Below are 15,941 nucleotides of genomic sequence, written 5' to 3'. Positions count from 1 at the left end.
AAATTAAAGTGTGAAAAAAAAAACGTGCGACATTAACCACTGGGCCATCAAGAAATATTAACGGAAACATGTTTTAATTTATTTAAGTATTAAGAATTGGCAGGTGCCCATATTTAATGACTTAATGAGGTCAACTTTCACTGCGGAGCAGTATTTTATTTACTGCGGGGCAGCTTTTTAAAATTTTTTTGGAGTTTCCCCAAGATTTTTTTTTTGGGGGGGGGACAGCTCCCCATAAAAAGGGGATTGTTCAAATTGAATAGCAATTGTCTGATATAAGAAGAAACTCTGCATTGATCAAAGCTGATTGCTTTTGGACGTTCCCGGCGATTGCACCGGGAACGATGTCTTAAGCTTTGTTTCACTTTTATTATACGAAAAAGCCCAATCTACATGCGGCAATCAAAAAATGTGAAATATTTAGCTTTTCAAACTCGGGCAAATTAAACAGACAGGCGACCCCCGTTGTTAATTCGTAGATATTATCACTTAGACGTGATATAAAAGTTTTAAGGAGTGAGCCAACCGATTGCTTCTCTGAAAAAAGCCTTTCTCGGGCATACACAAAAAGCGAACATGCATACACACACATCTTTTGTGTAGTGATCATATGTTGGAGCATCTTTCATGTAACCGCTATATTAAATATGTTAGGTTATTGTGGATACAACAAAGTCAGAATATGATGGAAAAATAGACAATGATGAAGAAAGAGATGATTGAATTTGCATACATATAAATACATTTTTTAAAGCGTTTGGTCCAAAACAACCATAAGAGGTACTTAAAACATGATACATAAACATGGGTGAAAATTACAGACATAGTTATTAATGTAAAAATCCACTTTAAAAGTTCCTACGCACAACTAAGATAAATATGCATCGCCAAGGTGAACACATCATAGAGAATCCACTGATCATGTAAAGTAAATACAACTTGGTTTAATATTACTATTCTCAATTTGAATAGTGTAATCAGTGAAAACGTGCCGAGATGGATTGCTGATTATAGCGTTCTATCCAAACTTCTGCTAGAGGTGAGGTCAGCAGTATAAAACCATGTGAAAATGTAGCGATAGTCTGGCAAGCTTCAAATCCAATGCCAGAAAAAGGTGAAAAAATTGGTTTTGAATCCTGCACTATACACTGCAAGTCTGTTTTTGTATTTAAAAATTGAAGAGTTTATTTTCAGTTTGGCAAGTAATAATTCAAGGAAAATTAACTTTGAATACACTGTGTCAATATGATTATCAACCAATATCAAAGTTAAGAAATTATATATTTAAAACATATCAAATACTTATCAAACCCACCATGAGTAATCTAGTAATATATTAAAATTAAGAGTTTGAAATATCATATTAGCATTTTTTTTTTTTACATTAAGGATCCTTTTTTATTTTTTAAATAAATTGTGAATTCTTAAAAAAAAAAAAAAAATGGAATCCGAAATATATTTTAGAAAAAACTTATTTTAAAAACAAATTCATCTAAAAGTGAACAAGTCTGAAAAATTTGGTGAAAATCAGACTACTAATTGATTTTTCATGGAATTTTAAATATGTCAGTTGGTATGTGTAGAAGTGGTAATGCCAAAGTGTCTTGATTTAATGGTTCCAAAATGTAAACACTGTTTTTGTTTCTAATTATTTTTATGGGCTGTCACATTTTATTTCAGACGTAGGGATGATTGAAAGTAACCTATCTTATATTTAACACATGTAACGTGAATAAAAATTATCATCAGCATTTTTGCAGCATTCAAAAGAAGAAAGCTTATTTGATGATTGCAGATTTTTTCTTACTATTGTACATTAATACATCTAAATCAGCCCCTTCAAAAAATTAGGTTTTTTATGTGATTACATGCCAAAAGACTTGATACAAAGAAGAGAAAAAAACACAAGGAAAAAAGTAATTTAGAATTAGAGTGGGGGATCAGTTTTGCATATAAAATTTAATAAACTATTTAATATAATATAACATTGCAAAATTATGACTGTATATTACAGAATATAAATTCATTAGAATCTGTTTATAAAATAAATATGCACATTAAGAACTAAAGGTGTTTGAAGCTGTTTGCAGTTTACTATATATATGATATTACAAACTATTATGCTGTATAATATAAATAAGTATAACAGCCATTGCACAAAAGCAGCATGTATTCTGTTAATTCATCCATCACACGTAGACAAAAGTTTATAGAAGGTAGAAATAGTTGTAAGAGAACACATACCAACGTTATCAGGAAATGAAAGAGTCGCAGAAAATAGGATCTCATGATTTCTGGAAAATTTTTAATAATGTGGTGAGTAATGAACAACCAACAATTCCTCCACAATCCAACAATTATAAAATCGCACGGCAACTAAGAAAGCATACATGCCTAACCCTAACCTGCTTGCCCAGCCATTCACCTCCAATTCCACCTTAGACTCCTCAGCCTACGCCCTCCCAAATTTTCCACTGCAGACAGAAACTACTATTCACACCTTTTCATGTTCTTGATATAAAAACCTAGACACTTTCAAAGGATGTGGGTCTAATCTCATCCTTGCCATACTAATTAAGAAATACTCAACTGAGCTAGTTCTTGCTCCTTCCAAACTCTTAAACAAATGCCTAGCTGAGTCTTGCTTCCCTGATAGATGGAAAATTGCCTCCATTGTACCAGTATTGATGAATTCTGCTGAAAGAACTGACCCGCTCAATTATCAGTCTCCTGACCCTCTTCACTAAAATCTTTGTCCATCATCATGTAAATGCTAAGCTTCTTTCAGACAAGTCTGTTCTACTGCAGATATTTTAACAGTCATCTTTGAATGCATATACCAAGCATTGGATAAGGCAGGGGCAGCTAAAGCTGTAGCTCTGAATATATTCAAAGCCTGGCATAAATGACGTCTCTTTAAAATTAAATCCTATGTTATTTCTGCATGAATACTCAACATAATTAGATCCTTCCTAGACAAGAGAAAAATCCAGGTTATCATTGATGGTCGTATGTATAAACAATATGTTATTAATACAGGTGTACCCCAGGAGTCTGATTGGCTGGTATACAGCATGGTATCATCAGCAAATATACTCATCTCAGACACAATTTCATCAAAGACATCATTTATTTATGTGGGTCACACCTGCGTTAATATCATGTTGTTTGGATGTATGGTCATCAAGGACAACCTGGATTTTTCTTTTGTCAACAAAGGATCCAGTAATATTGTATGATTTAATTTTCATGAAAAGACCTTTGGATATATCAATAGCTACCGCCCTAACTTCCCCTGCCTTTTCCAGTGCTTTGTTAATTAATGTCGTAAAGATTTAATGAAGAGAGAAAGGTAACTAATGGGGCAATAATTAAGCAGGTCAGTTTTTTTACAGCAGAATTCTTGAATACTAGTACCATAAAGGCAGTGCTCCAACTGTCAGGAAAGCAAGATTTGGTAAGGCATTTGTTATAGAGTTTAGAGAAACAGGGGCTAACTCAACAGAGCATAATATAGTAGGAATAACATTATAGTAGGAATAACATTAGGCTGACATGCCTTGGCAGTACCTTGTTTTTTTTATGATGTTACGGACATGAGGAGAGGTGATTATCAGATCGTTGAGTATCGCTTCTGTCTGGAAAGTGAAAGTTTTGAGAGAGTGATTTGTGGTATATAAAGTGAAGTCAAAAGCAAATTAACAGGCAGTTCAGCCTTCTCGATTGCCCTGCAGGTGAATTGTTGATTGCCCATTATTCATTACTCTATTATAAATTTTCCTGAACTTATGCGTTCCTAACTTCTGCAACTCAATGTGTTATTTCGATATATCTTCTCTTGGCTGCGGTTATTTCACTTTTACAATTTTTTCTCTATTTATACCAGACTTACAATGGACATATTGGCAGAATGTTTTCTGCTTTTTCACAATGACGGCTGGGAGAGTAGGGTTTTTATAGAATTTCCATCTGCTTCAATGCCTACTTTTGACTCATTCAGTTGTCTCATTTATGCATTGTTCAGCAAAGAGTGAAAAGTATTACTCTATGGGGCATCTATCATTCCCAATCAGCATTTCTAAAGGATCTAAAGGTTCTTAAACTTAGGATTGAAAGTTAAAGGTGATTATTCACAAATATAAATGAGCAAATTTCTGAGAGGGCTATGGGTATTTGTCACACAAGCCTCAGGTAATCAAGAACACATCAAAAAAATTTCTGGTTATGATTAAATGTTAGAATCACGCAATATAGTTCAGCAAAATCTGGGTCTCAGCGAATAAAGAAGTTACATTAAATAAAAACAGTAATAAATTATCCAGTTAGGTAGAAAAGTAACTTATCTTGCCTCTGATAACATTTATTTGTTATATATTTGTTCTTTGACAACTTTTTCGAATCTATGTGTATAAATGTTTTTTGACTGATAAGCACCAACTGGCGAAAGAAAAGATGGCTGCCGTCTGCATACTGCACCAGTGCCTTTTGTTGTTTCATGAATGCAAAAAGTGTTAAAACGAAATTAATTTTTCTAAATAAAATATTTGTTTTATTATTTGATAATACGAGAAGTGTTTTCTTTTCATTTTTTTTGTTTGTTTTGTAATAACACACGAAATGTTAAAAAATAAAGTAATTTTTTATAAATATGTTTTTTTTTTTTTTGTGTCTTCCATTCAGTTTTGTTACATAATCAACCGTATCCACTTCCGGTTGTTTGATTTTTTTTTCGAGAAGTGATCTTGGACATTACCTAAAGTATACAAATTTATTTTCTTTTGGAGGGGGGGGGGGGCTCGTTTTAAAACTATATCTACCTCAGTATTTTCTTTAATTTTCTATTTTTTTTTTTTAGCAATTATCAAAACCCCTAAGATATGATCCCCTCATGTCGGACATTATTTCTCATTCTCATGTAACACTCAACGCTGCTTTTTTTTTTTTTTTTTTTTTTTTAACTCAATAAACGCTTCAAAATAAATTAAACTACAAACAACTTAGCCAGCTAGGTAGAAAAATCGATTTTGCCCTTGTAAAAACAACAGTAAATAATGCTGGAGGCCCTCAGGGGTCCACCCTGGGCCCAACACTCTTCCTGATCTACATCAATGATTTCCCAAAACACATAATTAAATCCTTCGTTAACATCTATGCTGATGACATGACCATCTATGGCAACACATCAAAGGCCATAAATGACAAAGTTTTCTCTGATCCTCTCTCCTCTGATCTAGAGTGTGTGGTACAATGGGAGAAGAGGTAGCTGGTTACTTTTAATGCATATAAAACCAAGCTCCTATCTTTACATCATCAACGCTCTGACCCCATCTGGCATCAATTGAAATGGATGGCTCTCGTCTAAGGGAAGCTCCGTGTTTTGATAAGCTTCTGGGCTGGACCTTTACTCCGGACCTGAAATAGAACACGTACATCAAGTCAGTTGCCAAAGGTTGCTGGAAAAATGGTAGGATCCTTCTACCACTCCAGAAGATATCTCACTGCTGATGCAATTCTCTATCTATATAAAAGCCAAGTACGTCCAAGGATGGAGTACTGCTGCCACATCTGGGCAGGAGCTGCTAAAAACAGCCTATCCTGCCTTGAAAGAGTACAAAATAGGCTTCATGGCTTAGTGGAGGATGCCCTTTTCTCTTCCATGCAGCCTCTCTCCCACAGAAGAGACGTTGCTAGCCTGTCTTTGTTTTATCGTTATTTCCATGGCAAGTGCTCATCTGATCTCCAATCTCTCGTACCCCCCCCTCACCAATCTTTCATGAGAAACACCCGTCTAGCTGAAAACACTGTCAAAAATTTTCCCTACTCTTTATCTGTGCCAAAACCAAAACGTAGATTCCATGAACAAAGCTTTTTTCTTAGAAGTGCACACCTGTGGAACTCTCTTCCGTTTGCCTATTTCTCACCTGACTACAACTTGGATGTCTTCAAGTCCAACATGAACAAATTCCTGATGAACTGCTCCCTTAAGTAAGACACTTTATCAAATCTTCAATACTAACGTACTGTACATGCAATAACCCTTATCCCCGAGTGGCTTCCGGGCCTTGATATGTGGTGACTACATTGTAAAAAAAAAGTATAAATATTTTAAAAAAATATTATGCTGCCTGTAGTCTCATTTTTTAACAGAATAAAAGCTTTAAAATAAGTGAAACCACTAACAACTTAGCCAGTTAGGTAGGAAACGGACACTTAGAAAATCGATTTTATTTTTTAAAAAACAACAGTAAACAAGTAAAAATATTTGGTAAATATAGCGATACGCTACACTGATAGGTGAAATAAGAGGTAAGAAATTTTGTGAAAAATAGTGAATAATTCCACCCCGTCTTTCCAAGCTTATAACTCCTCGAAAAATGTAATTCAAACCCTAATTTTTTTTCAATTAAAGGAGCAATAACCAAGGTTTCATTAAAAAAAAAACAAAAAAAACAAAAAACAATGTGGGTTTTTTTTTTAAAAGGTTTTAAACTTCGGACTTTACAGGTAAATTTCTAAAAAAAACACTACTTTTTTTTTGTTTTAAATTTGAATATATCATTTATTGACCTTTTCTCTTCAATTTCAAAATGGGAGGTGTGAATTATTCGACCCCCTGTCTTTCCAAGCTTATAACTACTCGAAAAATGTAATTCGAGCCCTAATTTTTTTTTTCAATTAAAGGAGCAAGGACCAAGGTTTCATTAAAAAAACAAAAAAACAAAAGAAAAAACAAATAACGTGGTTTAAAAAAAAGGTTTTAAACTTCGAATTTTACAGGTAAATTTCTAAAAACACTACTTTTTTTGTTTTAAATTTGAATATATTATTTATTGACCTTTTCTCTTCAATTTGTGATATATAAGACTTTGATGAGTAAATTAATTACTTACTTTTTAATAGACACTTGAAAAGGGGGGGGCGTGAATTAAAAAAAAAAAACGTTTGTCTAAAATATTATATTCGGTTTATTGGAAAGAGCATAAAATTTCACATTGACCCTGAAAATATCGTAAAAATAGAATCAATAGAAAAATTTTGATAGATTTTTAAAGTTTAAAAATTGAAAAATATTGAGTTCGTAAAATTCATTAATGTTTTTTAAAAAAATAAAAAAAATATTTCTATTACTTTTAAAACAACTTTAATTTTATTTTGGAAGTATAATCCATAAAGAAAATAAACAACTCACTTTTAAAAGAGAAATTACGAGATTTTTATATTTTATTCGCAGTTTCGTGTTAGGGGTGTCAAAAATTCCTACAAAACTTCTGATACACCTAGGCATACGCATCTTTCGCGGAACATTTAAAATATGAAAAAAAAGAAAAGCACTCCAAGTGGGGATAATGTCGAAAAGACTTCTTTTTTTTTTTTTCTGAACATAGAATTTTCAAATTTCTTTTCTTTTTTTTTTCCCCCCCATTGGCGGACAATTTAAAATTAGAAGAAAAAGTTGTCTAACACCAAATTTAAAAAAAATACATTATAGTACTTTTTGAGGTGATTTTTGTTTGTTTTTGTCTTAACGTAGTTTTTAATGCATTTTAAACAAAGTTTTTACCCACACAAGTTCTATAGTAGAATCCCCCCCCCCACAAAAAAAACAACAACTTAGAATGGTCGGTGTCCTGTTATCGCTATATTTACCAAATATTTTTTTTTAATATTATGGACGGATATAGTCTCTTCTAAAAACAGTATCTCCTTCAAGAACGGTCATAGAATGTGTTTTCAACTGATATTTATTCAATAAGGGGTTTGTATTACTGTACACATAGATTCGAAAAAGTTGTCAAAAAACAAATATATAACAAATAAATGTTATCAAAGGCAAGATAAGTTACTTTTCTACCAAACTGGATATAATTTTCGTGTTTTTATTCAATGTAACATATTTATTCAGCTCGAAAAACATACAGTGTTTACCGATGTATTGGAAAAGGTGCCCGGAAAACTCGTCCCGGGAAAACTCGTCTCCGGAAAACTCGTTTCCGGAAAACTCGACCCCGGAAAACTCGTCTCCTTTCGCTAGGTAGGAAAACTGGTCCCTTATTGAATAAATATCGATTGAAAACACATTTTATGATCGTTCTTGAAGGAGACATAGCCCCCGATAATATTTAAAAAAAATATTTTTACTTGTTTAATGTTTTTTTTTTTAAAATAAAATCGATTTTCTAAGTGTCCGTTTTCTATCGAACTGGCTAAGTTCTTAGTGGTTTCACTTATTTTAAAGCGTTTATTATGTTCATACAAAGTTAATTACAAATTTTTTTTGTTCTTATTTTAACGCTGTTTTTTTGGAGTCATAAAAACAATAATAAAAAACAAAACCAAAAAATTAAAAAACAGAGAGCGATTCGATTCTTCGGCACTTTTTTGTTTTGGTTTTTTTAATTATGATAGTTTTTTTTTTTTTTTTTTACATGGGTGTCACCACTTATCAAGGCCCAGAGGCCACTCGAGGATAAGGGTTAATAGGTATACATTAGTCATTGTGATTTTAGCATAGTAAACAGTGGGAATTTTGTAACTTGGATTACTTAGGGGGACGATTCAATTAGAACTTGTTCACATTGGACTTTTTGTTTTTCATAGGTATCACCACATTATCAAGGCCAAGAGGCCACTCAAGGATAAGGGTTAAAGAGTGTACAGTAGAAATTGGACAATAGAATAATAATTAGTAATGAAAATTTGTTAAATTTGATAACTTATATGGAACGGCTCATCAAGAACTTATTTACGTTAGACTTGAAGACAACCATATTGTAGTCAGTCGGAAAGCAGGAAAACGGAAGACAATTCCACAGGCGTGCAGTTCTAATAAAAAAGCTTTGTTCATGGAATCTACGTTTAGGTTTAGGCACAGATAAAGAGTGGGGGGAATTATTGATAATGTTTACAGCTAGATGAGTGTTTCTTGTGAAAGTTTTGCGAGATTGTCTTAATACATAGATTGAAGCTCAGTCGAACACTTTCCATGAAAATAACGATACATCAGAGACAAACTCGCAACATCTCTTCTGTGAGATAGAGGTTGCAAGGAAGAGAAAAGGACATCTCCTACGAGGCTACGAAGTCTATTTTGAACTCTATCAAGGCAGGACAAGTCCTTTCTAGCAGCTCCTGCCCAGATGTGGCAACAGTATTCCATCCTTGGACGTACCTGGCTCTTATATAGATAGAGAATTGCATCAGATATCTACAGGATCGATAGAAAGATCCCACCATTTTTCCAGCGGCCTTGGCAACAGATTTGATGTATGTGTTCCATTTAAGATCAGGAGTAATGGTCAAACCCAGAAGCTTGTCAAAACTTGAGGCCTCCTGAAGACGAGAGCCATTCATTTCAATTGATGCCAGATGGGGATCAGAATGTTGATGATGTAAAGATAGAAGCTTGGTTTTAGATGCATTAAAAGTAACCAGCCACTCCTTTCCCCATTGTACTACATGCTCAAGATCAGAGGAGAGAAAATTGGAGAGAACTTGGTCGTTTACTGTCTTAGATGTGCTACCATAAATGGTAGTGTCGTCAGCATAAATGTCTACAAATGATGTAAGCATGTGATTTGGAAGATCATTAATGTAGATCAGGAAAAGAGTTGGGCCCAGGATGGACCCCTGAGGGACACCGGCATTAATACTGTGGGCTTCTGATTTTTGCCCCTCAACTACTACTCTTATGAACCTATCAGAAAGAAATGATTTAATAATTGAGAAGACATTTCCAGCTATACCATAGCTAGAGATCTTATGAAGTAAACCTTTATGCCATACCCTATCAAAGGCCTTAGATATGTCAAGAGCAATTGCCCTAGAAAGGTTGCCTCCGTCGAGAGATTTGCTAATCCTATGAGATATAACTGTAAGCACATCTGCTGTAGATCTAGCAGAACGGAAACCATATTGTGTGTCACTAAGAAGGTTATTTTTGTTGAGATGGTTGATTACTTCTGTATTTAACACAGATTCCAGCAACTTACTCATGACACACAGGAGACTTATTGGCCTGTACTGAGAGGGGGATGAGCGATCACCTGAATTCTTAAATACAGGGCATACTGATGAAATTTTCCAGGGAGATGGGAAACTATTCTCCTTAAGACAACGTTTAAATAGTTTTGTAAGTATGGGCGCAAGTTCAGGTTGAAGTTTTGTGAGTACTATAATTGGAATGTTTTTGTTTTCTCTCATACCAAATGCACTCATGCGTTATTTAAAATTATAATTTTATCAATTATCAACATTTATTGTCGTCCTGTCAACTTTTTCAAAAATTAACTAATAAATTAAAAGCGAAATATTTTTTTGGCGCGAGAGATACCATGTGCCCCAGTGCCCTACTGCCCCATGTGCTAACAATCTCTCGCTAACTCATTTTTAATTTTTTTAATTTTTACTTAAAAATTCTAAAATCAATCATTAAGAGAAAAAGTAATCACTAAATAAATTTATTAATCAATTTTATTGAAAACTCCGCTATCGTTTATCAAGAATCTTTTTAATTTCATTTTTTGTTGGTTGCTTTTCGAAGGGAGATATAGGTTTTATCCACCCCTCTCTCTCTAAATTATATTTTAAAAAATATTAAAATTTATTATTTTCTTTTTAAAATCAAATCTCTCTCAGTAATTTCTTTAATTTTCTATTTTTTAGCGATTATCAAGACCCCTAAGATGTGACCGGACATTATTTCTCGTTCTCACGTAACACTCGACATGTTTTTTGTTTGTTTTCTGTGTTTTTTTTTTCTTTACCGAATAAACGATTCCAAATAAATTAAACAACAAACAACATAGTCGGCGAAGTAGAAAAATCGATTTTACCCTTTTATAAACAACAGAAAATGAGTAAATTCTTTTTATATTAATATAAAAAAAAAATATGCGGTATCGTTTATGAACATAATAAACGCTTTAAAATAAGTGAAACCACTAAGAACTTAGCCAGTCAGGTAGAAAACGGACACTTAGAACATCGAATTTATTAAAAAAAAAAAAAAAAAAAAAAAATTAAACAAGTAAAAATATTTTCAAAAAATATTATGGGGGCTATAGTCTATTTTAAAAAAACAATATCTCCTTCAAGAACGATCATAAAATGTGTTTTCAATCGATATTTATTCAATAAGGGACCAGTTTTCCTACCTAGCGAAAAGGGACGAGTTTTCCGGGGTCGAGTTTTCCGGAGACGAGTTTTCCCGGGACGAGTTTTCCTAAATTCATTGGAAAATTCAAGATGGCGTCTGACTCTCTCTTTAACACGGTAAGTTTCGGAAATGGTGTTATAAATAAAAAATTTGGATAAAATACTGTTAAAACTCGCTCAATAAATGTTACCGTGACATAGGTTGACATATATTCGGCAGTTTTTTTAACTGTATTTTGTCTAGTTTTTTATTTATAACACCTTTTCCCAAACTTACCGTGTTAAAGAGAGAGTCAGGCGCCATCTTGAATTTTCCAATACATCGGTAAACACTGTATGTCTTTCGAGCTGAATAAATATGTTACATTGAATAAAAACACAAAAAATATATCCAGTTAGGAAGAAAAGTAACTTATCTTGCCTTTGATAACATTTATTTGTTATATATTTGTTTTTCGACAACTTTTTCGAATCTATGTGTACAGTAATACAAACCCAAAAAAACATAAAACTTTTTAAGTAAACTTGGAATTATGATTTAAAAAAATAGCGCGGATCAGCACATTTTTTTTTTTAAAATTTTGAAGAAACTCTGTTTCGTCGATTCTTACGATTATCACTCCATGTTTGCATTGTTTGAATTTTTTTGCGTTTCATTTGAAATAAAACACATTATTTAAAAAAAAAAATAATAAAAAAAGATTTTAAAATTAAAAACAAGAACTGAATAATTATGTTTGCAAAACAAATAAATACTAAAAGTCGACAAAATAAAAGATGTAATGTGGCAAATAATGGCTTCTTTAAATGAGAATAAAATGAACAAACCTCCGAAAGTTAGAATTCAGTAAAAATTGTATTTGCGATTACGAAAAACTCAGTAAGACTTTTCCTGAATATTTTCAATGGAGAGAGAAAAAATAGTTTTGAAACTGCTGCCAATTACCTGAAAATAAATTGCGCGAGAGTAAGGTTAAACGCAATTTGAATTTTTTTTTTTTTTAATTTAATCTGATGGTTAAACTGAAAAAGACTTTCGGGTCTTGATCGGGGACCCTCGAGTACGTATGGATGGTCAGAAGTGTTATAAAGTCCTGGTTGAATGTAGAGTGTAATTTGAACTTTTACAAACATTATAAAGAATATATTTAAGAATAAGTTTAGATAAAACGTCCTTATTGACAAACCTTAAAAATAAACATCATAAAAATCCTTTTTTCAATATCAATCAATTTATAATCTATCAAAATCAAACAGTTTGCAAAAGTAAAATATATTTTTTATACTGTTTGATAAAAAATAATTTATAAAAAAGATATTTTTATGATGTTTATTTTTATAAAATAAATATATATTTTTCTAAATATAAATATAAATCTAAATAAATGTATATTTTTCCGTTTAAAATTTGTAAAAGTTCAAATAACACTCTACATCCAATCAGGATTTTATAACACTTCTGACCACCCATACTGACTCGAGAGTGCCCGGAAAACTCGTCCCGGGAAATCTCGTCTCCGGAAAACTCGTACCCGGAAAACTCGTACCCGGAAAATCCCTCCTTTTTCCTAGATAGGAAAACTGGTCCCTTATTGAATAAATATCGATTGAAAACACATTTTATTACCGTTCTTGAAGGAAATGCACCCCCATAATATTTTTAAAAATTATTTTTAACTCTTGCTTAAAAAAAAATAAACTTGATCACGGAGTTAAGATACGAAAAACGAAACCAAATATTTAATCAAAAAAATAGTCTAGTTTTAACACTTTTTGTGTCATTACGAAACAAAAATAAAGAAAGAAAACACGTATTATAAAAGAAAGCAATTATTTTATTTAGAAGAATTAATTTAGTTTAAATAATTCTTGTGCTATTACAAAACAACAAAAAAGAAAACACGGTCTTATGTAATTTTGGTACCGCGCTAAAATAATAATTTCGAAAGCCATTCTTAACATGGGGAGGGGAGCTTATCGTTTAAAAGTCATTTCGGGGACACTTGTGCAGTACTTAAAAATATACAAATTCATTTTCTTTTGGGGGTGGGGAAGGCTCGTTTTAAAACTATATCTACCTTTTCTTTAATTTTCGGACATTTCTTTGTTCAAAATTATTTATTTTTTGTCGAGTGCAACATTACTTGTTATTTCTTTTTAACTAAATAAACTCGTGTTTTTGTGTGAGACTAGAAAAGGCTCCCACATTACTTTTTTTTTTAACTAAATAAACTCTTTAAAATAAGTTGAGAGACCAAAAACTTTCAAAGCTAGGTAGGAAACGAAAACTTAGAAAAATTAATTTAATTTTTTTAAAACAAGAGTAAACAAGTAAAAATATATATATTTTTTTAAAATATTATGGGATGTGTATTCTCTTTTAAAGACAATATCTTCTTCAAAAACGGTCATAAAATGTGTTTTCAATCGATATTTTTTCAATAAGTGGCCAGTTTTCCTATTAGCAAAAGGAGACGAGTTTTCCGGGGTCGACTTTTCCGGAAACAAGTTTTCCTAAATTCGAATTGAGACCCCCCGACTCCCCGATCAAAATTGACAAGGCTTATCTTCAGTTTAACCTCGAAGAGCCCTGCTTGATTGGGATAAAAATAAAACGCGAACAATTTGCAAACTAAACAGACGACTTAGTTTATAGATAGTTTTGGTTATCATCAAATATTTTAGTTTTTTGCCGCAAATGCAAACTTCACATCTAAACGTTTTTATATTTGTCTCGAATTTATTTATTTTTGTCTCGAATTTATTTAAAAATAATTTTAAAATTTGGTACTTTTGCTTTCTCCTTGACTCGTTGTCCCCCAAATTTTTGTATGCGAAATTTTAATCACGTGATTCCAGTGTAACGAGAATAAAATAAACCATTCATTTAAGTGGCGCTTATTATGGATTTGAATTTAGGAAAACTCGTATATTTTTGATTGGTAGGAAAACTGGTCCATTATTGAATAAATATCGATCGAAAACACATTTTATGGCCATTATAGGAGAAGATATTGTTTTTAAAAGAAAATACACATCCCATAATATATTTAAAAAAAATATTTTTACTTGTTTACTGTTGTTTTAACAAATAAAATTGATTTTTCTAAGTGTTCGTTTTCTACCTAAATAAGAGTAAACAAGTAAAAATATTTTTTTAAAATATTATGGGGTGCTGCTGCTGCGACGCGTAGTCGCCTTTAAAAACAATATCTCCTTCAAGATTTATTTGCGCACGAACGCGCGTGCGTGTGTGACAGTGACAGCACACGTGTTTTAGAACAAAAAATGTTCACCATGGGAATCTCCATAATTGCTAAAAAATAGAAAATTAAAGAAAATACTGAGGTAGATTAAAAAGAGTCCCCCACCTCAAAAGAAATACATTTTTTTAAAAAATATAATTTAGGGAGAAAGAGAGCTTTTTAAAAACTATATCTCCCTCAATAACAAAACAAACAACAACAAAAAAACTGAAATTAAAAAGATTCTTGAATAACGGGAATAGAGTCGACGAAAACGGCAATAAAAATATAAGTTAATTTTAAAAATGAATAAGTATTGAAAATTTCATGAAAATCTGACCATTATTTGATTTTTGCCAGATTTTTTTTGAACATGAATATGTTTACGCCTTATAAATAGGAACGTTGGCGTCGATAATGTAAACACGATTTTGGTCTCGCATATTAATTATTTTTGTATGCTGTAAAAAAAAAATACAAAAATATCAGTAGTTTATTTTAAGTTATAAAAGTTATGACGATATTATCAAATTAGATTACAGTTACATCTTGTTACATGTGGGGAGAGGATTAAATCTGTGTCGCGCGTTGAAAATAGCTAGAATTGTCATTACTTTTAACTTCCGTTCTCATGAGGCCTCCATTTTTTTTCTTTCTCGAATTTAAACAGATTTTAACTCGAAATGGTTTATCATTTATTCATAAATCAAGATTAAACTATATTGGTGCTTATTCAGATTGGCACTCATGGAGGCATTTAAAATGAAAGAAAATACAGAAACGTACCAGTCACGGGACGAAGATGAAAAATTCTCCAAATCAAGTAATGTGTGTTTTTTTGTTTGTTTGTTTGTTTTTTTTTAATTATTATTTTTCAAGAAAATCAAATTTTCAGTTTCGATGATGGTGAAAAAAATAAAATAAAAATGAAATCAACGAATTGGTGGACAAGGCCAGATAATCCGTATGCACGTGGAAAGTCAAAATAATCACTGATTACCTCCCCTTATGTTATTTAGAGAACTATGGCCTCGTCTGCCATTTATCGATAAAAAACGGCAAATTTGTTATATATATATATATATATTACTTGATCAATTTTTGTGATTCTTGCAATGTACAATTCTTTCTTCCGTGACAAGTTGGTACAAACGTTTTTCTTTATTTTTTGTGTTTCACAATAGTTATCATCTAAGTATGTGCACAATGAATACCAATGCTCAAAATGTATAAATATTTGGTATTTGTACAGTTTAGTCAAGACATTAAAAAATGAAAATATCGAAAAAAGTTTAAATTGTATATATCCGTTATGGAACGAAGTTCTCCGAAAAAAAAAAAAATTCACTTAATTTCATCAAGTATGGTTTTTTTTTTGTTTTTTGTTTTTTGTTTTTTTTCTTCTTTACAGCAGAGAAACACGTTTTTATGAGAGCGCGTTGAAGGCAGCCATCTTGGATTAAAAAAAGTTTGTTTGAATTTTAGGTATGGGAGATAACTCCAGTTAAAGCGCGTATACCCTTCCCCATCTTTAATACTAGC

General features: G+C 31.9%; 1 long non-coding RNA gene across 1 annotated transcript in view; it reads right to left on the bottom strand.

Annotated features, from left to right (window-relative positions):
• Positions 1-12,095, bottom strand: part of LOC145283781 (uncharacterized) — a 189,947-nt gene extending 177,852 nt beyond the window's left edge. The window contains exon 1 of the long non-coding RNA XR_013868758.1: positions 11,983-12,095. This is a non-coding gene — a long non-coding RNA (uncharacterized LOC145283781). The remainder of the gene's footprint in view (positions 1-11,982) is intronic.
• Positions 12,096-15,941: the final 3,846 nt, after the last annotated feature.

The sequence above is a fragment of the Euprymna scolopes genome, chromosome 8 (assembly GCF_053919585.1).
Source record: "Euprymna scolopes isolate OS-2025 chromosome 8, ASM5391958v1, whole genome shotgun sequence".
Classification (NCBI taxonomy): Eukaryota; Metazoa; Mollusca; class Cephalopoda; order Sepiida; family Sepiolidae; genus Euprymna; species Euprymna scolopes.
Note: the sequence above shows the minus strand (reverse complement) of the source record. Positions and strands in the feature narration are given on the sequence as shown.